This window comes from Notamacropus eugenii, chromosome 4 (genome assembly GCF_028372415.1).
Source record: "Notamacropus eugenii isolate mMacEug1 chromosome 4, mMacEug1.pri_v2, whole genome shotgun sequence".
NCBI lineage: Eukaryota > Metazoa > Chordata > Mammalia > Diprotodontia > Macropodidae > Notamacropus > Notamacropus eugenii.
Window position 1 is genome coordinate 242,195,570 of NC_092875.1, and position 25,801 is coordinate 242,221,370.

Consider the following 25,801-nt stretch of genomic DNA (forward strand, 5'->3'; position numbering starts at 1 on the left):
CTCTCCATCACCTCCTTGATACTTCCCCTGTCATCACCCTAGTCCATGCCCTTATAAGGAAATAGCAAGGAGGTGTGATGGATATAAAATATGTTTTAGGGAATGAATTAACAGGAAATTAACAGGACTTGGTAAAAAATTGAATATGAAGGGTAGGGAAGAGGGAAGAATTGAAGTTAACAATAAGGTTATGAGTATGTAAAGATGGTGAATGGTGATATCTCTGAGAAATACTAAAACTAGAAAGAGAAGTGTGAGAGATTCTTGGTTGGGTTTGAGGTATATGGAGTGTAGGGTTCTGGTGAGACTTCCTATTAGAGATATAGGCAATTGGAGCTGTAAATCTGAATCACAGGAGAGGTTAGAGATGGAGAGATTTGAAAGAGTCCTGATGTGACAAGCTCTCTCTCTCTCAAAAAGATGTCTGGCAGTGGTATAAAAAAGATACACTGGGAGGTGGAGAATAAGAACCATCTGTATACAGTAAGAAAGAAGTTAGAATAAGTGTTGAAACTGAGAATTTTTGAGGACTACAGGAATAGAGGTAAATAACCTAAAACTAGATAAACTTCATCATTAATGAAATAGGAAGGTGTCACCTTCTATACATGTCATGTATGGAATTGTGGTCTTGAGTCAAAACTAAAGAGACATTCAACATGGGAAATGACACAGGAAATGATAGGATTGATGAGAAGCAGTAAAAGTTCATCTGAAATGATCTTTAAATTTATAATTGGTGAAACTTTCTTCAGTTACACGTGGTAGAACAAAGCAAGAAGAAACACAAGAGTTGTATGGCAGAGTTTATGCAGGTTTGAAGATTCTCTGTTAGAAATAGGGGAAAATGAGGGATTTGAGGGTAGTAAATAAAGTTTTTGGAGAAGTCATGGTGGCTCTTTGTGATGATAATCATAAAGTTTCAGATCACAGAATCAATTGAAATGAAAGTGGGGAATATGGACTGGAAGAGTATGGATTAATAAGAGAGAATCCAGCTGTCCTTAATGAATTCAAGTCATCTTGTAGAAGATGACTTTGGGCAGATGGATATTGGGTACTGAAAAAAACCCCAATACCTTGGCAAATGCGAATGATGATCTACTATCAATGATCTGTGAAAGATCATGGAGAATTGGAAAGGTACCACATGATAGGTAAAGATCAAATGCTCCAATTTTTAAAAAAGGGAAGAAGAGAATGAAATCTGTGAACCATGGGGAGGGATCTTGGCTACAACCTTTGGCATTATTCTATCTATAGTTAACTAGATAATTAGTGAACATCTTGAATAGGAAATGTTTATCACAGAGTAACCAAGGCTTCATCAAGAGCAGTCATGCTGAACTAACCTCACTGACTTTAATTAATTAATTAATTTTTGGTTTTTGACATTCACTTCCACAAGATTTTGAGTTCCAGATCTTCTCTCCATCTCTTCCCTTCTCCACTTCAACATGACATGCATTCTGATTACCCCTTCCCTAAAACTGCCCTCCCTTCTATCACCAACCCCCCCCCACCTTCTCTTATCCCTTTCTGTTCTATTTTCCTGTAGGGCAAGACAGATTTCTATACCCCATTGCCTATATATCATATTTTCCAGTTGCATGTAAAAACAATTTTTAACATTTTTTTGAACTTTGAGATCCAAATTCTCTCCCTTCCTCCCTCCCCACCCACTGTCATTGAGAAGATAAGAAATTCAACGCAGATCATACATGCGTAGTTATGTAAAACATTTCCATAATAGTCATGTTGTGAAAAACTAATTGTATTTCCCTGCATCCCATCTTCCCTTTCATTTATTCTATTCTCTCCTTTGATCCTGTCTCTCCTCAAACTTGTTTGCTTCTGATTACCCCTCCCCCAATCTGCCTTCTCTTCTATCATCCTCCATCTCTTATCCTTTCCCCCCTACTTTCCTGTAAGGTAAGACAGATTTCCATATCCAATTGACTTAAGCCAAATCTGATGAGAGTAAGATTCACTCATTTCCTCTCGCTTACCTTCTTTTCCACTCCAAGCTTTTTCTTGCCTCTCCTTTGTGACATAATTTGCCTCTTTCTCTCTCTCTCTTTCTCCTTCCCCTAGTATATTCCTCTCTCACCCCTTAATTTTATTTTTAGATGCCATCCTTTCATATGCATTTTCTCTGTGGCTATATATGTGTGTGTATGTATACATATATATACATATGTACTTGTATTCCCTTGAACGAATCTAATGCTGAGAAAAGTCTCATGAGTTAAAAATATCATCTTTTCATGTAGGAATGTAAGCAGTTCAGTTTTAATAAGTCCCTTATGATGTCTCTTTCCTGCTTACCTTTGCATGCTTTTCTTCAGTCTTGTTTTTGAACAGCTTTGGTCTTTTCATCAAGTATGCTTGAAGGTCCTCTATTTCACTGAACTTTCAATTTTTTGCTGGAGGATTATACTCAGTTTTGCTGGGTAGGTGATTCTTGCTTTTAATCTTAGCTTATTTAACCTCTAGAATATGTATTCCAAGTTCCCCAGTATCTTAAATTGCTATATGTTGTGTTGTCCTGATTGTGTTTTCACAATACTTGAATTGTTTCTTTCTGGTTGCTTGCAATATTTTCTCCTTGACCTGAGTGCTGTGGAATTTGGATATGATATTCCTAGGAGTTTTCCTTTTGGGATGTGTTTCAAGAGGTGATATTTTAACCTCTGGTTCTAGAATATCAAGACAGTTTTCCTTGATGATTTCTTGAAAGATGATGTCTAGGCTCTTTTTTTTGATCGTGGCTTTCAGACTATCCAAACATTTTCAAATTTTATTTCCTGGATCCATTTTCCAGGTCAGTTATTTTTTCCAATGAGATATTTTACATAGTCTTCTATTTTTTCATGCATTTGGTTTTATTTTTGTAATTTCTTGATTTCCCATAGAGTCATTAGTTTCCATTTGCTCCATTCCAATTTTAAAGAATTATTTTTTTCCCTGAGTTTTTGGACCTTCTGTTCCATTGGTCAGTTTTCCTTTTTAAGACATTCTTCTCCTCATTGACTTTTTGGACCTCATTTGCCATTTAGGTTAGTCTATTTTAAGGGGTTATTTTCTTCACTATTTTGGGGGTCTCCTTTCAGCAAGCTGTTGACTCTTCTTCTTGATTTTCAGAATGTTTTTTGAGTTCTTCCAAGGTTTGTGACGAATTTACATTTTTCTTGGAGGCTTTGAATGGAAGATCTTTGTCTTTGTTCTCTTCTTCTGCTTGTATCTTCTGATTTTTTTGTCACCAAAATGAGATTTTGTAGTCTGAGGTTTTTTTTTACACTGTTTGCTCATTTTTTCAGCCAATTGCTTGACTTTTTATAACTCCTTGTTAAAGTGGGACATTGCTTCCAGTATGGAGGGCATACGGTTTCAAGCTTCAGGAGTTTTGCACAACTGGTTTCAGAGATACTTCTAGGGGAGGTGCTTACTCCTTTCTTGGCCTGTGTTCTGGTCTGTGAGTAACCATAAACTCTATTTTCTGCCTTGGCACTGTAAGGAGGATTTCCTCTCTACTGCCACCACAAACTCCTCCATCACAGTGCTCCTCCTTGCCCCAGGACCACTGCCCAGAACTGAGACCTATATCCTAGTACAGACAAAGCAAGAGAATCCTGCTGGCACCTGCAACCCCTCTGTGACCAGCTGCTCAATCCCTCCACCTTCTGTGGACTCAAAACTCTGGAAGCAGCAGTAGCCCCTGCTCCCTCTGCCAGCGCTGGGGCCAGACAGCACTCCTCTCTCACTGAGGTCCAATAAACCTTTCCTACTGACTTTCTAAGTTATTGTTGGAATCTGTAGGTTGAGAAGATTGTAAACAGCCACAACTGCTAGTGATTCAGTCCCTAGAGGACTGCTCCAGGTTTGCCGGGGGACCCAGTCTGTGCTGGAGCATTTTGTGCTAGACTGTACTCCTCTCCCAGTCTGGTGCAGCTGACATTTCCTGTTGACCTTCCAGGTAGTGTTGGCCTGGAAATTAGTTTTACTCTGTCATTTGGTGGGTTCTACTGCTCTAGAATTTGTTTAGTCGTTTTTAAAAGGTATTTGGAAGAGTTTAGGGGAGAACTCAAGCAAGTCCCTGCTTTCACCCTCCCAACTTGTTCTGCCTCCTACTTTTTTTAAAAGAGAATTTAGGAGACAGAACATTTATAGCAAACTTTATATGGAAAGAGAAATTAAAAGAAGGTCCTTTTCTTGATTTTACTTGTAGACCATTATCTGAACTTGTTCAATGAAATTTTTTTTTGATGACTTGGAATTAAAAGATATTTTACCCTTTTCCTCAACATTATTTCATGATTTTCATAATAGTCTACCAGTATATCAAAGAGAATATGTACTTTTACTAATTTAATAACTATTTACATCACCTTGTAGCTACATTCAGTCTTTCCAGTCATGTCTAACTCTTCATGACCCCATTTGGGGTTTTTTTGGTGAAGATAGTGGAGGGATTTGATATTTCCTTCTCTAGCTCATCATACAGATAAGGAAACTGAGGTAGACAGGATTAAGTGACTTGCCCAGGTCACACAGCTAGTAAGTATCTGAGGCAAGATTTGAATTAAGGAAGATAAGTCTTTGTGACTCCCGGTCTAGTATTTTATCCATTGTACCACCTAGTCACATTTTCTGGGAAAATCAGTTTTTTTCCTCTGTAATTTCTCTTCAAATTTAAGCTTTCTTGCTCTAATAAGGTCTTTGGTTTCAATAGCTAAGTGTATCTCATGATAATATATATTTTTTTAAGATTTAAATTCATTCATTTATTTTTAGTTTTCAGCATTCATTTTCATTAGGTTTTGAATTCCAAATTTTTCTCCCCTTCTCTTCTCTCCCCTCCCCCTGAGTTGGCATGCGTTCTGATTACCCCCTTCCTCCAGTGTTCTCTCCCTTTTATCATCCCCCACCTCTTATCCCCTTTCCCTTTACTTTCTTGAAGGGCAAGACAGAATTCTATACTTGTTCACTAGAATTTCTTATGTGTGTAACAGGGATTTTAATGTGTAGCCTGTATATAGATATATAAAGGTATAGTTACACCCCTCTTGGACTTGTATGAAGAGACTAAACCTCCATTTTTTGTGGGTAGTTTGGTAAAGTATAAGCACAGAAGGACAGCTATATTTGAACAATTGCCCTCTCACTCTCCTATGTTGAAGTGGGGTGTTGGATTTCTAATTATAGTTAATTATATATCAAGTATTAGAATTGTAGGGTGCATGGTCCTTTCTTGGTTCAGAATAAAAGGCACTTTCCATGGTTGCTCTAAATAAATTTCTATGATGGCTACTTCTATCAGAGAAGAATATACTATCCTATACCTGATGGGTAGCAGTTTAATTTTGGCAACCTTAGCTTCCCCTATACACTATACAGACTATACACTACATGCACTATACAGAAAAGATAATCATGGGTAGTAAATAAACTTACTGCCTATTCAAAAACAAGCAAGTAAAATAAAATCAATGAAGCCCATATACATTAGTTTATGTGATGGAATACATGAGAATTAGGGTCCTCTGTAACCCAAGAGTAAGATGAAATCTCACCTCCACTGGGGAGAGAATTATTTCGCCCAATGAGACCATTTAATCTCTTGGAGTACAGACATTGGAAATTGAAAGGCCTGTTGTGGTTCTGGCTTTTCTGCATATGCCCATGGCTCTTAAGGATGTTCAACATCTGTGACTTGCCTCTTCTTGTCCTGTAACTCTCTCCTTTCTCTCTTCTTTCTTACAGAACTTTTCCTGTCAATCTGAAGTCAAGTCTCTCTCTCTCTCTCTCTCTCTCTCTCTCTCTCTCTCTCTCTCTCTCTCTCTCTCTCTCTCTCTCTTTCTTTCCTCCTCAGCTGTCCTTAAGGAGCATGGCAAGTCCATCAGGAGGTCAGGGTAGAAGAGATATATTAACAATATCTGTTCAGTCAGGTTAGGGTCACTGTTAGAACCCAGCTGGCCAGCTGAACTCTCTTATTTGTAATATTCATCTATGAGAATTTACATGACTCATTATATTGTATACCTAAGGGCTGCTGGAATAAAAGAAAATTCCCTAGTTGTTTCACTGAAACTCCCCATCAACTAGAATAGTTGAAATGATGCCAAAAAGTTTCCATACAGGTGATTGTATCATGGAGACTTTCCAAGGTTTCTCCCGGCTGATGGAAAGGTGAGCTCCCCAATTTAATGTTTGTTTTTTTTTTTACCTTCAATGGACATAATTTCTCCTACAACACTGTGTTTTTTTAAATTATTTTTGTGCTTCCATGATTCAAAGCCAACCCATTTTTGGGTGACACTGAGTTACTAAGCTGTTAGATCAAGAGGATTCAGTAGCTATAATTACCCAGATTTTATTTGATAAAATTTGCCATGATATTCTTATGGAAGAGATGGAGAGATGTGGGCCAGATTTTAGTACAATTAGCTGAATTTGGAACTCAGAATGGCCATATGTAAAGAATAGTCATTAAAAGTTCAATGTCATTTTGGCAGGAGATCTTCATTGGAGGGCCTCCTGAGATCTGTGCTTGGTTATGAGCTGTTTAACATTTTTATCAATGATTTGGATAAAGGCCTAAGTGGTGTGTTAATTAAATTAGCAGATGACACAAAGCTGGAAGGAATAGCTAATAAAATGGATGAAAAAGGATATTAAAAGATCCTTCCATTGGTGGAATAATCATGAACGGAAAATTCTATTCTTGCATCTGATTTTTACTATCAGGGAAGTTGCTGGTTAAGTGCCTTGAAGATGTGAGTGGGTAGTCTATGACCAATCCTTCTCAGTGTTAATGAAATTGAAGGAGAGGAAATCTGGATAGCATAATATAACATGCATTTTAGATTTGGAGAGAAAATATTTCAAAGGGCTGAGAGAAAGGTCAGTTGGATCTGTGAACTAAAATTCTATTGAAAAAGCCAGCCTAGAAAGGATGGGAAATTCTCAGAAATGTAGTTCTGAAGACTCAAAAGGAAACAATTCTGATGAGGAGGAAAAAAATGGGATTTGTTTCAAGAGACTTATAGGACTCACAGAAATCCAACTAACCAATTTCGATTTTTTTTCATTTTAAATTTCTTTAATCCAGAGTCTCTAAGAGAAGGATGAAAATCTTAGTTCGCTATGAAAATGTGATCATTTCAGTATATTAAGTTAAGTGGAATAAAATAAGAAATCATTTTTCTGTTTATATGTAAATCATATGGCCTAAAATCTCTCAGGGTAGCTTCTGATCGCATTAATTGTGTCTAAAGGGCTTAATACCCATCCAAGTCCAGAGGTGGAAGAATACATAAACTGGTATTTAATTGGCAAGAGAAGACTGTAAAAGCATAGGTTGCTGGTACTAGTGCAACCATGGGGAAAGTTTTCATCTACAGAGGTGGAGTAAAGCAGTCTAGGTAAGAGATCAGAGGAACAAGAACAGTTATTGTGGGGAGAGACAGAAACATTTTCCTTGACTGCTTTATCTCTTCCTCCTCCTCCTAATGTCCTGTGTGCTGGAGTTTTTGTTTCTTTTTTTTTAAAATAAGAGCAGACTACTCTTACTCTTTTTCTTCTAGATGCTTATTCTGGTGTATTATTCTTAATGCCTGTGGTATCATATTAGAAATACCATCAATGATTGGGTAAGCAATTCCCAGTTCTTCATTAATCAGTTCATTTTTTGATACTTTGTACCTCACAGGTTTCGTGGAGAGTGGGCATGTCAGCATGTTCAGCAGCACCTTGTCAAAGGTGAATGGAGGTGAGGTCTGACCTGAACCTAGGCTGCCAGTGACTAGTCTGAGACCTCCTTGCTCCTGGTGCCCCATGCCAGCTGTGGCCTCCTTAGCAGTGCAGGCGCCACTTGTTGCCACTGTCAGCTCAGCATGGCCCCTCTTGTAGTGGGAAACCCTCAGTGGCCTCATTCTTACACATGTTCAGTCTCTGAAGACTGACCAAAGGCCCTTCTAGGGGCTCTAATTTAGATTTTTTAAAAAGGTATGATACACACACACACACACACACACACACACATATACATATACATATGTATATATGAGAGAGGCAGCATGATTTAGTAGATAGAGAAGGAGCCTTGATGCTATGAAGAATGGAAATCATGTCCCTCCTCCAATAAAAATTGGCTGCATGACTCTGAGAAAGCCACATAATCCTTCAGTGCTCCAGATAAACCTCTCAGATTATAAATTGGGAAGAGAGGAGGCTCTGCATTTGGAGAGAGCTTCCTTTTGTGGGAATTGCCTATTATTTCATATACAAAAATGAATGCTAAGGCAGACAATAGAGAATACAGAGGTCTTGATCATGTAAAACCAGTTTCAGGCATGCTAATGCTCAGAAGGAGCCGAGGCTGGCAGTAAAATCAAAGGGCCAGAGAAGTTTTATTTTGTTTTCAAGCTATAGTGGGATAAAAGAGAGGAATCAGTGACTATCAAGGACTAGTAAGTAAGGTATGGTGGAGACAATTGTAATTACTAATAGAAAAAAGACAGAGCTACTTAATTCTTAAATGTCTGCTGATTTCTCTACCAATGAAAATGACCTTTGGACTTGAAAGAACAGAGGAAATGCAGCTAATAGGGAGCTGATATATCAAATAATCAGGGAAATAGAAAGAGAACACCTAGATATTCCTTGATTAATTTAGTTCACCTGACTCATGAACTATACCCATGGATGCTGAAAGAACTAGTGGATATGTTTACTGAACTACTGTCAATGACATTTCAAAGAACATAGAGAATAGAAGTCTTATCACGTTACAGGATTGTATGAAAGGCAAATAGCTCAATTTTTTAAATAGGAAAAGAATAGAGTCAGCTAATTATAAGACAGTGAGCTTAACTTTGACTCCTGGCAAAATTTTAGCACAGGTCATTAAAGAGAAAGTAAATTAATATCTAGAAAATTTCATGATGATCACACAGAGCCAGTATAACTTCATTAAGAAGATACATCAATTGAACCTTAATCTGTCTCCTTAACTCCCCTCCCAGTTTTGTCAGGGTTACTCAACTGGTGGATTGGGGGCACATTCTAAATATAGTTTGCTTATCTTTTAGGAAAAGGTTTGATAAAAAATCTCATAATAGTAGAGCTGTTAGATAATGGACAATAAAACATTAGATATATTTATTTATTTTTGTTAATTTTGTTTTTCATTTTTAACACAGTTTATAACAGATAAAGCAATTCAAACTTTTGGTCAGGTGATACTTCTTTTTTAAAGCATTTACAATATGGACCACAAAAGAATTTTTTTAAAACATTAACCATCTGAGACACAATTAATATTTACGTTGCTAACTTCATAAGCTCTTGACATAATTGTCTTCACAGTATTACTAAGAATTAAAAGACCCTAACTTATTGTTGTTGGTCTAAAGTCCTAAGCCTAATAGCTTAATTTTAGACTTAACCTCAGATGTTCCCCTACCAATAATCTATAATTTGATAGATCTGTTATTAAGCTTACAAACCTTTTGACTATAGGAAATTGCCACTAAGAGTAGAGACATTTCAGGGATACAATATCTCCCCAACTTCATATCAATTCCAGGCAGAATTATATTGTCCACTTGCATTCAGTCAGGCTTAAAGTCTGCCAAGTGTCAGTGGGGAAAATTGTGTCAGGAGAATCCTACCTCAGCCCAGGCTGAACAGCCTCTCTCCTACCCTTCCCATGAGATCACCTTTTTCAGTTCATACCAGCATCTCACAGGCTTACTGGCATCATGGATTGGAGGCTCAGACCACCTTTCTTGCTATCCATACCTGGAGTTAGACTCAGAAGAACAGCTACTTAATAGTCCCATAACATCTAAAAATGACAAGTTCCAATAACCAGGTTTCAAAAATGATTATGATTTCATTTTGGCTAAGGAACCTTTTTTGAGGCCAGTCTTAAGTGGCTTACATGCCTTTCTACACATGTTCTAGTTCCTGATTAGATAGCAATCATAAAATCAAATTTACCATTAAAACCTTAACTTTTCCATCAATGCCAAATTTTACCTGAGGTTACCTTTTTCTAGGAAATTTAGACTAAAATTCTTTTCCCCAGACTAAAGATGTCATTGATTTATTCTCAGTAATTAATTCAGTCAATTTATTTAATACTTATTGCTTTTACCTCACTTTGTAACATGTCCAATTTTTCTCCCCATCACTTCCCTCCCTCTCCTTCTTAATACCTTGCATTCTGATTACTCCTTCCCTCAATGTATCCTCCCCTCTACCACACCACTCCCTTCCCTTATTTCCATCTTCTCTCTTTCCTTGTAGGGCAAGATAAATTTCTATACTCCATTCCCTGTATTTCTTATTTCCTGATTACATGCAATAAAAATTTTCAACATTCATTGCTAATACTTTGAATTCCAACTTCTCTCCCTCCCCCCTTCCTCCCCAGCCCCACTGAGAAGGCAAGTAATTCAATACAGACTAAATATGTACCATTTTGCAAAAGACTTCCATAATAATCATGTTGTGTAATACTAATTATATTGCCCTCTGTCCTACTCTGTTCCCTCTTATATTTTCCCCCCACAATTGACTTTGTCCCTTCTTGAAAGTGTTTATTTCTAGTAACTCCCTTCTCCCATTTGCCCTCCTTTCTATCATTCCCCTCACCCCACTTGTCACCTCCTCCCCTACTTTCCTGTGGTGTGATATAAATTTTCATATCAAATTTAGTGAGCATGTTATTCCCTCCTTCAGCCACATGTGGAGAGAGTAACTTCATTTTCCCCCTCTCCCCTTCTCCCTTTTATCTTCCATTGAACAAGATTTTTCTTATCTCTTTTATGAGTTATAGCATGCCCAGTTCCATTTCTCCCTTTCTCTTCCTGGTATTTTCCTCCCTCACCCCTTAATTTTTATTTTATTTTATTTTATTTTTTTTGTGGATATCATCTCTTCTAATTCAACACACCCCATATTCTCTGTCTCTATATGTGTATGTATGTGTGTGTGTGTATGTGTGTGTATGTGCAATCTCTCCATCTACTCAAATACTGAGGAAAGTCAAGAGTTATAAATATTTTTTCCATGTAGTAATGTAAACAATTCAGCTTTAGAGAGTCTTTTATGATTTTTCTTTCCTGATTACCTTTTAATGCTTCTCTTGATTCTTGTATTGTAAAGTCAAATTTTCTATACAGATCTGGTCTTTTCTTCAATATGAATGATTGAAAGTCCTCTTTATCATTGAATGACCATTTATTCCCTTGAAGTGGTATTCTCAGATTTGCTGGGTAAGTGATTCTTGGTTTCAATCCCAGTTCCAAGCCCATTGATCCCTTAATGTTGAAGCTGCTGGATCCTATGTTATCGTAATTGTATTTCCACAATACTCAAATTGTTTCTTTCTAGCTGCTTGCAATATTTTCTCCTTGATCTGGGAACTCTGAAATTTGGCCACAATTTTTCTAGGAGTTTCTCTGTTCAGGTCTCTTTCAGGAGGTGATCGGTGGATTCTTTCAATATTTATTTTACCCTCTGGTTCTAGAATATCAGGGCAGTTTTTCTTGATAATTTCATGGAAAATAATGTCTAAGCTCTTTTTTTGATCATGGCTTTCAGGTAGTCCTGTAATTTTTAAATTGTCTCTTCTGGATCTATTTTCCAGGTCAGTTGTTTTTCCAATGAGATGTTTCACATTATCTTCTATATTTTCACACTTTTTGTTTTGTTTACTAATTGCTTGATTTATCTCATAGTTATTCATTTCCCTGAACTCAGTTCTCTCTTTCAATGAATTATTTTGTTCAGTGAGCTTTTGAACTTTCTCCTCCATTTGGCCAATTCTGCTTTTTAAAGCTTCCTTCTCCTCATTGGCTTTTTGGACCTCTTTTTCCAATTGAGTTAGCTTCTTTTAAAGCTGTTATTTTCCTCAGCATTTTTCTGGTTCTCCTTTAGTAAGCTGCTAACCTGTTTTTTAAGCTCTTCTATGGACTGAGCCTAATTTAAGTTCCCTTTGGACGCCCTGGATGCAGAGGCCTTGACTTCCTCTGACAGTATGCCTTGTTCTTCCTCATCTGAAGAGAAGGGGGGAGACACCTGTTCCCCAAGAAGGTAACCTTCTGTGGTCTTATTTTTTTCCCCCTTTTTTGGGCATTTTCCCAGCCATTTACTTGACTTCAGAGTTTCCTCTCTAAAACCACCTGGCCACCAGTTCCCCCAAGCCGGCACTGGGGGCTGATATTCAGATTAGCTGCTCCAACCCCTCAGGGGCATTAGGTGGGGGCTGGGCTGCTATTCAGTGTGAGATTAAGATCAACTGTTCAGGTTGGGGCAGGGTGGCCACAGAGGGCTCAGATCCCTCAGGGCTTTAGGATGAGACCTTCAAGAATTGATGCAATCTGCTGCCTGCCTAGGGACCCCCCATTGGCTGCTGTCTCCTCTGCTGCCACCTGAGGACGCCCGAGTTATGGGGACACACATTTCTCTTCTCAGCCAGCCGAAAAGACCCTCTCATTGACCTTTGGTGAGTGTGGGTTGAGGGATCTTCGCTGTTGCTGGAGATTCTGTCCCTGAAGCCTACTTGGATCTGCTCCTCTTGGTGCTGTGTGGCCAAGGCTTGGCTGGGCTCTGCCCCAGGGCTGGTGGGACAGACCTTTCCTGTTGGTCTTTCAGGTCTTGGCTAGAAATCTCCTCTGCTCTGTTGTTCTGTGGCTTCTGTTGCTCTAGAATTTGTTGAGACTTCTTTACAGGTATTTTATGGGCTGTGGGGTAAGAGCTAATGTATGTGTGTCTTTCTACTTTACCATCTTGGCTCCACCCCTCACATTAGATATATTTAGCAGCTAGGTGGCATAGTGAGTAGAATCCTGACCTGAAGTCAGAAAGTCCTGAGTTCAAATTCTGCCTCAGACACTTACTAGTTCACTGTGACCTTTGACAAGTCACTTAACCTCTCTCTGCCTCACTTTTCTTATTGTAAAATGAGGAAAATAATAGCATTCATCTCCAAGGGTTGTTGTTATGATCAGATCCTAAAATATTTGTAAATGTCTTTAGGACAGTGCCTGGCACATAAGAGGTATAAATGTTAATTGTCATCCTTGTTGTCATCATTGTCATCATCACCATCATCATCATCATCATCATCATCGTCATCATCATCATCATTGTCATCTTGGATTCAAAAGTGGTGAACTGGCTTGACTCAAGGAGTAGTCATTAATAGTTTGATGTGAATTTGGAAGGAGGTCTCTAAAGGTATGTCCCAGGCTTCTCTGTGTTTGGCTTTGTTATTTAACTTTTTCAGCAATGACTGGGATAAATACATAAATGGCATGCTGACTATATTTGTAAATATCACAAAGCTGAAGAGTATGGCTAGCACAATGGATCAAGATCTAGGAACAATGTGAAATTTAATAGAGTTGAATGTAAATTTTTAGTTTGTGGCTCAAAAAAAATCAAGCTCACAAGTATAAAATAAAGAACTTTAGGTTGGCTAGTCATTTGTCTTAAAAATATCAGGAGGTTTTAATGTATTTTAAACTTCAAGTGAATAAACAATGTTATATTGAGAGAAAAGGAAAAAAAAAACAAAACTATTACCTTAACCCTGGTGAAATATATCTGGAAAATATTGTTCACTTCTAGGTATCTCAGGGACATTGATAAGCTGAAGAATGTATTGAGTAGGGTATCCAACATTGTGAAGGTCCTCAAATTAATAGGAGAAGAAGTTGGAGGAACTAGGGATGTTTAGTCTGAAGAAGAAAAGACTCAGGGGAGAAATTATAGCTCCCTTTGAACATTTAAAGTATTCTTATAGAAAGAGGAATAAACTTGTTCTGTTTGATCCCAGAGCACAGGAATGAGAGTAATGGAGTGACAGTTGGAAAAAAAGGGGCAAATTTAGGATTGATGTTAAGAAAAATTCCCTAACAATTAGAGCTGTTGAAAAGTGGAATAAGTATCATAAGGTCATGGGTTACCTTTCATTGAATGTCTTCAAGCAAAGAATTAGATGGCTACTTATTGGGTATGTTATAAAGTTTGTGATCCCCCCTCCCCCCCAAAAAAACCCTACCTGAGGTATGAATTGGAGTATTCGTCTGTTGAAATTACTTCCTAATTAAAAACAAAACAAAGCACTGTAATTCTTTGATTCTATGATCTTGGCATGCTAGAATGCTGAAAGAAATCAGATTAGATCAAATTGAATGGAACAGAATACACAGTCTTTTATATGGGACTGACAGCATGTTGTAATGGTTATCTCTGGCTCATACTGCTGGGTAACTGTACAAGTTGTAACCTATAGGCCCCAGACACCCCTTTAAGTCTAAAAGTGTGGAAGAGTTTCTGATCTACACTGGTCAGAGGAGCTTCCTCACCTGGATTCCCCTGCATGGATTCAATCAAAGCTCCAAACAAAATAAGTAAGCACACAAACAAAAATACTTGGGTTCCAAAAATCAGCTTCATAATTACACCAAAGAAAATTTATGGCCAGATTACAGTGTTGTTGGGGCTTTTTTTGTAGTGGCCAAAAATAGACATTTATTATCCTTAAATGTCCAGCCACAGAGTCCCTTAGGTAGGAGGGAGTGACACTACAGAACTGGATGAAATTGGGAGAGAGAAAGAAAATTCCCTGGGAGTAATGGTGGAGACAAAGTACTTGGGAAAGGAGATTGATAGGCTAGAGTTGGGATGAGGGGAAGAAGACTAATAGTTATGAGCAAGAATAGCCCAGCAAACTCAGGGCAAAGTATATCTATCCATCTGTCACTCATAAACTCCAGACTCATAAAGTAGATTTGAGTTAGGCAGAGAAGAGAAATCCAGAACTCACCTATGTAAGCTCACTGATGGCAGGCAATTGGTCACCCTACAGTGGAAGGATGTGATCTACACAAAGTGGAAGAACAGGTAACAGAAGACAGAGAAGAGAAAGGCCAAGAATGGGCAGGAGACAGACGCCACAACCTCAACAGTGAAATATGTACTATTTGGCACACATTCTGGGACAGCCACTACCTAGAGAATTCAGGATTCTGGGGCTCCAGCAGACAAATAGTAGAGCACATTTCATCGTCAGGACAGAGGCATCAACTCTTGATTCACTTGGCACCTATTTGAAAGATGGAAAAATCAGGTATACTCATAAAATCTGAGGTCATACAATAACTATTTTTAAAAGACCATGGGATTGAGTGATTTACAATGATGAATATGTGTGATATGGCAAAGCAAAAGAAAAGAAAAACAACCAATTCAGTCTTATACTTCATTAATCAAGGAATAGTTTTTAAGAATAAAGAAGTCACAGAGCTTCTGGATTTTGTCCTAGTCAAACCACAAGTTGTATTGTATTCTGTGAAATATATTTCAGGAAGGACATTGATGAGTCAGAGGTTATCCAGAGGGTGAACAGGCTAGTGAAGGACCTCCAGGACATCCTCCATGTGAGGATCATTTGGAGGAAGTGGGAATGTTTATCCTGAAGAAGATTTACAGAAGGTAGGAAACGTCAAGTATTTTAAGGGCTGTCACCTGGAATACAGATTAAATTTGTTCTATATGACCCAAGAGTACAGAAGTGGGAGCATGGGTAGAAGTAGCAGGGAGATAAATTTAGGAAGTGTAAAGGAAAATGTTTTAATAATTATTTTTTAAATTTATTTAATTAACTTTTAATATTTATTTTCACAAAATTTTGGGTTCCAAATTTTCTCCCCATTTTCCCCTCCCCCCACCCAAAACACCGAGCATTCTAATTGCCCCTATCACCAAGCTGCCTTCTCTTCTATCATCCCCCCCTTTCCTTGTCCCCATCTTCTTTTTTGTCCTGTAGGGCCAGATAACTTTCTATACCCCTTTACCTGTATTTCTTATTTCCTAGTAGCAAGAACAGAACTCGACAGTCGTTCCTAAAACTTTGAGTTCCAATTTCTCTTCATCCCTCCCTCCCCACCCATTCCCTTGGGAAGGCAAACAATTCAGTATAGGCCATATCTGTGTAGTTTTTCAAATGACTTCCATAATAGTTGTGTTGTGTAAGACTAACTATAATTCCTTCCATCCTATCCTGCCCCCCATTGCTTCTATTCTCTCTTTTGATCCTGTCCCTCCCCAAGAGTGTTGACTTCAAATTGCTCCCTCCTCCCATTGCCCTCCCTTCCATCATCCCCTCACCCTGCTTATCCCCTTCTCCCCCACTTTCCTGTATTGTAAGATAGGTTTTCATACCAAAATGAGTGTGCATTTTATTCCTTCCTTTAGTGGAATGTGATGAGAGTAAACCTCATGTTTTTCTCTCACCTCCCCTCTTTTTCCCTCCACTAAAAAAGTCTTTTGCTTGCCTCCTTTATGAGAGATAATTTGCCCCATTCCATTTCTCCCTTTCTCCTCCCAATATCTTTCTCTCTCACTGCTTGATTTCATTTTTTAAAGATATGATCCCATCCTATTCAATCCACTCTCTGCTCTGTGTGTGTGTGTGTGTGTGTGTGTAATCCCACCAACTACCCAGGTATTGAAGAGTTTCAAGAGTTACAAATATTGTCTTTCCATGTAGGAATGTAAACAGTTCAACTTTAGTAAGTCCCTTATGACTTCTCTTTGCTGTTCACCTTTTCATGGTTCTCTTCATTCTTGTGTTTGAAAGTCAAATTTTCTTTTCAGCTCTGGTCTTTTCATCAAGAATGCTTGAAAGTTCTCTATTTCATTGAAAGACCATTTTTTCCCCTGAAGTATTATACTCAGTTTTGCTGGGTAGGTGATTCTTGGTTTTAGTACTAGTTCCTTTGACTTCTGGAATATCATATTTCATGCCCTTCTATCCCTTAATGTAGAAGCTGCTAGATCTTGTGTTATCCTGATTGTATTTCCACAATACTTGAATTGTTTCTTTCTAGCTGCTTGCAATATTTTCTCCTTGTCCAGGGAACTCTGGAATTTGGCCACAATGTTCTTAGGAGTTTCTCTTTTTGGATCTCTTTCAGGTGGTGATCAGTGGATTCCTTGAATACTTATTTTGCCCTCTGGTTCTAGAATCTCAGGGCAGTTTTCCTTGGTAATTCCATGAAAGATGATGTCTAGGCTCTTTTTTTGATCATGGCTTTCAGGTAGTCCCATAATTTTTAAATTGTCTCTCTTAGATCTATTTTCCAGGTCAGTTGTTTTTCCAATGGGATATTTCACATTATCTTGCATTTTTTCATTCTTTTGGTTTTGTTTTGTGATTTCTTGGCTTCTCATAAAGTCATTAGTCTCCATCTGTTCCATTCTCATTTTGAAAGAACTATTTTTTTCAGTGAGCTTTTGAACCTCCTTTTCCATTTGGCTAATTCTGCTTTTCAAAGCATTCTTCTCCTTATTGCCCTTTTGAACCTCTTTTGCCAGTTGAGTTAGCCTATTTTTCAAGGTGTTATTTTCTTCAGCATTTTTTTGGGTCTCCTTTAGCTAGGCGTTGACCTGCTTTTCATGCTTTTCTTGCATCTCTCTCATTTCTCTTCCCAGTTTTTCTTTCACCTCTCTGACTTGATTTTCAAAATCCTTTTTGAGATCTTCCATGGCCTGAGCCAATTGAATATTTATTTTGGAAGTTTGGGATACAGAAGCCTTGACTTCTATGTCTTTCCCTGGTGGTAAGCATTGTTCTTCCTCATCTGCAAGGTTGGGAGGAGGTATCTGTTCACCAAGAAAGTAACATTCTATGGTCTTATTTTTTTCCCTTTTCTGGGCATTTTCCCAGCCAGTGACTTGACTTCTGAGTTTCCTTTCCACACCCACCTTGCCTCCAGATCCACCCAGCTAGTGCTGGGGCTGAGATTCAAATGCTGCTTCCCAGCCTCAGGGCTTTTGGTGGGGGTGGGGCTGCTATTCAGTGTGAGATTAAGTTCAGGTGCTCAGGTGGGGGCAGGGCAGCGTCACTGGGGCTCAGTTCCCTCAGGGGGTTTATGAGGAGACCTTCAACAATGGATCTGAGATCCTGCCTGCTTTGGGATCCCCTGTCTGCTGCTGCCTCTGTTGCTGCCTCCCTAGGGGGCCTGAGTCATGGGGACACCCTGCTCCCCTCTTGGCGAGCTGAAAAGACCCTCTCACTGAACTTTGGGACCTGTGGGTGGAGGGAGCTGTGCTACTGCTGGAGATTCAGTCCCTGAAGCCTGCTCAGATCTGCTCCTCTTGGTGCTTCACAGACCTTTTGTGTCAGTTTTTCAGTTCTCTCTGGAACAGAAATCTCATCTGCTCCATTGTTCTGTGGCTTCTGCTGCTCCAGAATTTGTTGGGAGTTCTTCTTTACAGGTATTTTGTGGGCTGTGGGTTAGGAGCTAGCATATGTGTGTCTTTCTATTCTGCCATCTTGGCTCCTCCCCTGAAAATGTTCTAATAATTACAGCTTTCCTCTATGTAGAATGAGTTTTCAGAAAATAGTGATTAGCCCATCATTCGAGTTCTTCAAGCAAAGGTTGAATGACCACATTACTTGTATGAATTCTTATTCAGGTATGAATTGGATTATATGGCCACTGAGATCTTTTTTAACTCTATGTTTTGGATTCAGTGACTTTTAAAGGCATGTGATATTAAGATGGAGGAGGTTTATGTCAGAGAATAGAATTTCAAAGTATAGACTAATGAGATGCTGAAGTTTGAAGCATGGTCATACTGTGTAGATGGATGTAAAAAGGAAGTTGTTGGAGTTGAGGGTTTTGAAGATCATATGCTAATGTAAAAAATCATTTCCTAAAAGCTTAGCATCATATTATGTTGTTGTCTCAGCCTTATATTCCTTTAATGCTCCATTCATTTATGAAGATTTCCATGAGATCTTCCAACCCCAAGTACTTACTACTCTCTTTTTCTTATCAGGATGGATTTGTATGTACTTATTTCTCTAGAAGAATGTAAGGTTCTTGAGGACAGAGATTGTTTTATCTTCCATCATATCCTCAGTGCCTAACATAATGCTTAGAACATGTTTTAATACTTGAAAGAGCTGTGATTTTGTCATTGTGGCTACTCTACAGATGTCCTGATGTTTAACACTCTGTCTATCTACCTGACACAAATTTAATTTTAATCTTGATTATTAACATTTTCTCCATAATTTTCTTAAATCTAGAATTCAACAGAACATTTGATTATTTGTTTCATTTGTCTGTTTCAAAGGGTAAATGTTCACACTGAATATTTAACTACTGATTTTCCAATTCAAGCTGATGTGGAACCACCCCTAGATTATTTTCTTCAATGATAAGACAGTCACTGTATAACTCAATAGATCATTTTTGAGAATTGTTGTCAACAGAAAGCTCATCACCTTGGAGCCAACCTGGTAATAAAAACATAAAAAAATCAGTAGATAAATCCTGGGATGTTAGACACAGCATTGGTCATGGAGCCAGTCTTTCTGAAAATTTGTCTTTCTTTTCTCTGCTTGTGTTTGGAGGTAATGTTTTTTATAACCTTCTATTGTCTTCTTCAATGAGATTTTTACAGATGAGCTTGTATTATAAACCAGTAATGCTTTTGGCTACCATATCTATCTATATTGAGATCAAAATTTTTCTGACTGAGTTGGTTTCTACATATTTTTCTTTCTTATGATTTTCTTTTTAACTATCAGTAACTTACTTCAATAGGTCAGGTTGAAATTCTGTCAATTGCTTGACACATCTCATTTTTACTCTTTGTTTTAGTTTGATATTGATTTTGACCTTTACTCTAACAAATTTGACTCTACATAGACAAATGATTCAGAGATGATTCACATTAGTAACTAGTTGTTTCCTATCTGTTAATGTATATAGTCAATTCCATTTTTCATGATGTTATTTATTTGGTGCTTAATGTGACTGGTACCTCTCAAATCACTTCTTGGAAAAAATTCATTATATACAGTGTCCCCACAAAAAAAAAAAAATCTTTTTAGTAAAGTTTTTAGCTTTGTTGACTAGAAAGATTAAAACTTCAGTAACACTTTTTGGGACCTACTGTGGTGATATAAGCCTCTGGGTTGTCTGTAAGCCTTTGATTTCTTTCAAATCTTAGTCCTGTGGCTCAGTAGATAGAACACAGCCTAGAGTCAGGAAGACCTGAGTTAATATCTGGCCTCTGACATCTGTTAGCTGTGTGACCCTGGGCAAGTGACTGACTCTGTTTGCCTCAGTTTCTTATTTGTAAAATGAGCTTGAGAAGAAAATTGCAAACCACTCCAGCATCTTTGACAAGAAAACCCAAACTGGGTCTGAAGAGTTGAATATGATTGAAAAAATGACTGAACAGCAACAGAAACATTACTCTAATCTAAGATCACAGAATCATAGACTTAGAGTTTGAAGGCACCTTTGAGTTTATTTAGTTTTATCCTCTGATTTTACCTAGGAAGATGAAGTGACTTTCTAAAAGTTACCCCGAGAATAAATGACAAAGTTGGGAATTAAAACCAAGCCCTATGCTTCTAAATCTGGAACTTTTTCACTAGGGCACAAGACAACTCTTCCTTTAAGCCAAACTTTGCACTGAAATTACAAAATAATAAGACACATGTTGACTTTTTGAAAGGAGGGCATCAAATTCTTTTTTTATAATTAATTAATTTATTTTTAGTTTTCAGCATTCACTTCCATAAGATTTTGAATTTTAAATTTTTCCCCCAAGACAGCATGCAATCTGATATAGGCTCTATTTATATTAAGTATTATTAATATTATTATATCAATTAATATTAATATAATATATTATTAATATTAAACATTTTACATTAGTCATCAGGTAAAGAAGAATTAGCTTTCAACTACCACCTCCCTTAGTCTACCCTCTCTTCTATAAACCTCTTGCCTTTTGTTCCATCCCCCCTCCCTTTTCTTTTCCCCTTCCCTTTCTACTTCCTATTGGGTAAGGTTGATTTCTGTACTTAACTGATTGTATTATTCCCTCTTTGAGCCAAATTTGATGAGGGTAAGGTTCAAATAATGCTCATTTCTTTCCCTTCATTTCTTGTACTGTAAGAGGTTTTTATGTCATTTTATGTGACGTAATTTGCCCTTGTCTGCCTCCTCTTTTCCCAGTATAATCCCCTTTTACCACTTAATCAGATTTTTTATCATCACATCAACGTCAACTTACACCTGTAATAACAATACAGTTGTCAAGAGTTACAAGTGTCATCTTTCCTTGTAGGGTTGTAAACAGTTTGCCCTTATTAATAACATATTATTGTTTATTTTCTTTCCTGTTTATCTCTTTTTGTGCCTCTCTTGAATCTTGTATTTGCAGATCGATTTTTGGTTGAGCTCTGGTCTTTCCATCAGGCAGTTTTGGAAAACCCTTATTTCACTGAATGTCCATCTCCTCCCCTGAAAGATTATGCGCAATTTTGCTTGGTAGTTGATCCTTAGTTGTAATCCAAGCTCCTTTGCCTTATGGAATATTGTATTCTATGCCCTCTGATCTTTTAATGTAGAAGCTACAAGGTCCTGCATAATTCTGTCTATGACTCCATGATTAAATTATTTCTTTCTGCCAGCTTGCAGTATTTTCTCTTGACCTGGTAATTTTGGAATTTGGCTACAATACTCTTTGGCATTTTCAATATGGAATCATTTTCAAGAGGTGATCAGTAGATTCTTTCAATGACTATTTTATCTTCTGGTTCTAGGACCTCAGGGCGAGTTTCCTGGATTATTTCCTGAAAGATACTATCTATGCTCTTTTCTTCCTCCTTGTTTTCAGGTACACCAATAATTTTTAAATTGTCTCTTTTGACTCTGTCTGGCTTCTGACCAGTGAGGCATTTTACATTTTCTTTTATATTTTCATTCTTTTGTTTCTGTTTGACTGATATTTGCTTTCTCATAGAGTCATTAGCTTCCACTTGCCCAATTCTAATTTTTGACAAATTGTTCTGTTGTATTTTGTACCCCCTTTTCCATTTGGCCTTTTTTTAATTTTTAAAGAGTTTCTCTTCAGTGAGCTTTTGTGCTTCTGTTTCCATTTGACCAATTCTACTTTTTAAGGTCTTGTTTTCTACATTCAGTTTTTGTCTTTCTCCTTCCAAGCTATTGATTCTCTCTTGCATACCTCTCATTTCTTTTCCAAATTTTTCTTCTATATCTCTTATTTGACTTTTAAAATTCTTCTTGAGCTTCTCAAAGAAGGCTTTTTGACCTTGAGACCAGCTCATATTCCCTTTTGAGGTTTTGGATGGGGGTATGTTGACAATATTGTCTTCTTATGAATTTGTGCCTTGATCTTCCCTCTCCCCATAATAAGAATCTGTGGTCACTGTCTGTTTCTCCTTTGTGCTCGTGGTGTTTGCTCAAATCCTGGCTTTTAGTGTTGAGCTGTCCTGCTGGAGTGCAGGGGGCACTGACCCAAGCTTCTTATGCTAGGAGCCTAGGACCTGGTCACTGAATGCATGCTGGGGCCTCAGGTTCTGGCACCTGGAGACTGCAGGGATCTGTAGAGATCTGGCAGTTTACCTGCTGCTTAGCTGAGGTTAGCAACAATGGAACTCTTGGGGTGGGGAGTCTGGCCCCTGGGGAAGACCTCCTTATCCAGGCCTTGCACTTGAATTTTTAACTGCTGGAGGATGTCTGTCAACCTGGAGCTGTGCCTCCTGGAGTTGTGTTCAAGCACAGGAAGATTCCCCCTTTCAGAACTCAAAAAGGGAAGGCGAGGACAACTTACCTCTTTGCCAACTTGGCTCCTGGAAGTGGAATCTCAAATTCTTCATAAAATTTCACTCCATCCTCATCTTTTGTGACTATCACATCTTCATATCCAGATCTATTATCTTCATAGAGAACTTTTCCCAAATGACTGTTGTGAACACTGCCATTTGAGATGACCAAATGTTTATTTTAATTTTGTATTTTTTTGCTTTTTTATGCATGATAAAATTGATCAAGCCAATTCTTTATTTACCTTTCTAAGAAGACTCTATCAGCTATTCTTCCATTTTCTTGCAAAGATTTTTTTAAGACTTCATTCATAGAATATTCATGGTCATGGGATTCAGCTCCTCCCAAAATATGTTAACTCATTATTTATTGGACAAGAATCTTACTTTTAAGGTACCCGCAAATTAGTGACTACTTGTAGATGGTTAAAAAATTGTTAGTTCTCTCTGTCTTCCCTTCTGTTATTTGTCATGATCAAAAGTAAGGTGTCAGAGAATTGAGGGCATTTCATATGTCTTTGCATTCTATACTTTAGCATGACTAAAGAATTCACAGGGCACTGCCCATCCTACTCATAGTGAGTCATGGAACTTAGCTAGGTTGATCCTCAAAGACATAGACTAAGTATGTTGGTGAGTTCTCTTTGGAATCCTTTCCAGTATTGTGCAACCTGATGGAGTTTAAAGTTCACTGGCATAGCCTGAAAGAAGTCATCGTTGTGTCCTTGTAATGATTATATACCAGAACAGACTTTTGTTGAGCTTTTTATAAATAAAGCTTTGTCAAAAAAAAAATTGCAATATTCTCCTAATTATCTAGAAGATTCCTTTTTAATGAAGGAAATAAAGGGATAAAATAAAGGTAGACATCACATGATTTAGAACTGACAGGGTGGTTAGAAATTACCTAATCCAACTTTCTCATTTTATAGAAAAGGAAAATGACACTCCAAGAGGTTAAGTGACTAGCCCAGGGTTGCATAACAAATTAGTAAATATCAGAAGCAAGATTTGAACCTGGGCTTTCTTATCTCTGAAACTCAGAGACTTTTTACTGCATGAAGCCCATATCAAATAAGGCCATGGTCAATTAATAGGATTATCTGCAAAACAATTGCAAAAGTAACCGTGTTTCATTATATTGAATAGCAATTAAACTGATATTTGTTGAAGCAGGAATTATTTTACATTAATCTGAAGAAAGTGTTCACTAGGCAAAAATAAATTCCAGTCTATCTACTGACTGAATCTCAGAAATTCCCAATTAGCAGAGCTTCCAATTAATGAGGTTTTATTATAATTGTAAAAATGATTTGAGAATAACATTAACAGAAAGAACAAGACAATCTATAACAAAGAATAATATCTCTTAGGAGCCTGTAATTATCCCAATTATTTTATGTGGGTCTATGCAGGCATGGTGCTAAAAATCTAGGAGCTAATTCAAGCACCCCTTGGTTCAAATGTGTGTATACAACATTTGTAGTGAAGTAGACAAATAATTACAGAGATTAAAACCAAAACAAAATAAAAGTCAAGTTTTTCTTAAATGATCAAGTCTTCCAGTGAGTTGCACCCTTGCTAGTTCAGGAAAATAAGAGAATTTTGCCTTGCTCTATGACAAGAGATATATCAAATAAAATGAACTCAGCTTAATGTATGTGATTTAAAGTAGACACAATGAAAATTAAGAAATCATACCCTGCAATTATGTGGCTTTCTAAATGGGAAAGGAAATGTATGGCCAATTTTCCAATTTTCATGGTAATGAGAGAAAGGGTTGCATGTATACTTAGAACCTGTTGCTTAACAATGGAACTTCTCCTCTCCCTTCCTTCTACTAGAAACTCCCACTCTGCCTTTCCTGTCCAGTCCCCCTAGGCTCACACACTTAGTCAGAGTCCCTTATTGGGACTAAATCAGTTTTGCACAAGACTTATCTGAGTCAGTCAATGCTTGCAGCAATGGGCCCTTTGTTTTGGCAAGTCTAAGGAAAGAACCCAAGGAGAAGATCACAAGGCTCAGAAATCCAACTGAGTAGAACGCAGGACCAAGGAAAGGATATAGCCTTCACACTGAGACTCGGTGACTAGCAAAATAGGAGTGAAAAGGAATGAAAAAGAAAACAAACAGGGATATTTCCAGGCAGCCTCAGTCATAATGACCTTCAGGCTGTGAAAGAGGGAAAGAGAATTCATTATGATGACAAGTTTTCCTTTTAGATTAGAATTTCTCTGTGTTTCATACCCTTAACAGAGACAAGTGGCGCAGTGGATATTATGCTGCACTTTCAATCCATAAGATCTGAGTGTGAATCTTGCCTTAGATGTTTATTAGCTGCATACTCTTGGACAAGTCACTTTACTTTTCTTAGCCTAAATTTCTTAATCTGTGAAAGGGGGATTATAATAGCACCTATTTCCTAGGATTGTGAAGATCAAATGAGATAACATATGTAAAATGCATTGTAAGAACATTACCAATGCAGCCAAGATTTGAAGGAAAGCAGAAAGTGGGGAAAATTTTTTTTTTGAATAGCAAATGTCTCTGAGAAAGGCCTCTTCTCTCAATATATAGAGAACTGAGACAAATTTATAAGAATGTAAGTCATTTCCCAATTGATAAATGGTCAAAGGATATGAATAGGTAGTTTTCTTATGGAGAAATCAAAGCTATCTACAGTAATGTAAAAATGCTCTAAACCACTACTGATTACAAAAATGTAAATAAAACAACTCTGAGGTACCATCTCATACCTTTTAGATTGGCTAGTATGACAGAAAAGGAAAATAATACATATCAGAGGGGATGTGGAAAAATTATGACAGTATTGATGGAGTTGTGAATTGATCCAACCATTCTGGAGAATAATTTGGAAAGATGGACAAAAGGCTATAAAACTGCATAACCTTTGACCTAGCAATACAATTAGTAGATCTATATTTCAAAGAGATTTTTAAGAAAAGGGAAAAAGACCTATACGTACAGAAACATTTATAGTAACTCTTTTGTGGTGGCAAAGAATTTGAAATTGAAGTGATACACATTAACTGGAGAATGAACAAGTTGTGGCATATGATTGTGATTGAATACTAATGTTGTATAAAAATGATAAGCAGG

The 25,801-nt window shown here is 37.6% G+C and overlaps 1 long non-coding RNA gene and 1 pseudogene across 2 annotated transcripts in view; one reads left to right on the plus strand and one right to left on the minus strand.

Moving 5' to 3' along the window:
* Nucleotides 1-25,801, plus strand: part of LOC140498378 (uncharacterized) — a 276,584-nt gene that overhangs the window by 182,659 nt on the left and 68,124 nt on the right. The window lies entirely within an intron of this gene.
* Nucleotides 7,262-7,475, minus strand: LOC140498376 (phosphatidylinositol N-acetylglucosaminyltransferase subunit Y-like; annotated as a pseudogene).